Source organism: Neophocaena asiaeorientalis, unplaced genomic scaffold (genome assembly GCF_003031525.2).
Source record: "Neophocaena asiaeorientalis asiaeorientalis breed wild unplaced genomic scaffold, Neophocaena_asiaeorientalis_V1.1 scaffold415, whole genome shotgun sequence".
Lineage (NCBI taxonomy): Eukaryota > Metazoa > Chordata > Mammalia > Artiodactyla > Phocoenidae > Neophocaena > Neophocaena asiaeorientalis.
The window spans coordinates 784,417-785,534 of record NW_020174051.1 but is presented as its reverse complement, the minus strand read 5'-3'; positions in this window follow the sequence as shown (position 1 = coordinate 785,534).

The following is a 1,118-nucleotide window of genomic DNA, read 5'->3' as shown; positions in this document are numbered from 1 at the left end:
TTTTTTTTTGCGGTACACGGGCCTCTCACAGTTGCGGCCTCTCCCGTTGCGGAGCACAGGCTCCGGACACACAGGCTCAGTGGCCATGGCTCACGGGCCCAGCCGCTCCACGGCACGTGGGATCTTTCCAGACCGGGGCACGAACCCGTGTCCCCTGCATCGGCAGGCGGACTCTCAACCACTGCGCCACCAGGGAAGCCCTATATGATTTATTTTAAAAAAGCTTCCAATCTGGTTAATTTTTCTGAATAATCAAGTCAAAAGTAGCTTTGGCAGGATTATTCAGAAACAAGTGATCCTAAAATAAGTACTACTCTGAAATGTGCTTTCTTTGTACTCGCTCCATGCAATAACAGCTGACACTGATTGTCTGCTGTGTGGTAAGCATGGTATTATGTAATTCATAATGTACATGAGCTAACTCACTTCATCTTCCCGGCAAAGCAATCAGAGAGATACGAATATTATCATCATTCCCATGCAGATGTAGAAATGGAAGCACAGAGGGGTGAGGTAATTAGCACAAGGCCAAGATTGATTTTCACCAAATGCCAGAGCCCACACTCTTAACTGTTGGAAACATGTTTTCTCTTCAACCTCTCCCACTCTTATACCTCAGTCTAACTCCTACAATGGCTGAAGAACCCCAGCCTCTGAGTTTCTGAACCTTTGGAAAATCCATAGTTGCCCTCACTTGCTGAAATTTTACAGACTTATACTACTGGGGTCCTTCCATATCTTTATGGTGGCATCAAGATCAGTAGCTATAGATTTGAGACTAGATAGTTTGTGTGTGTGTGTGTGTGTGTGTTTAAATGTTTAAATCTTCTTTGGGGGTACCACAATGCACATTACCCAGGTAATGGACCCAATAAGCAGTTGTGGATTGAGTGTTGTTTTTGTATTTTTTTTTTATAATGGTTAATTCTAGTGACACCACACAGCTCCTTCTGAATGGTTGGGGCTACATCAGAGCAGGGAGTTTAAAGTCAGTGCTAACAACTTGCTAATGGTTCTAACTGGTCTCTCAACTATGTGTGAAGTACTTTGAGTAACCTGCTTTTCTAGATAGGAAAATTATGATTCTTACATCTGTTTTTTTTTTTCTTCCTCTGGTT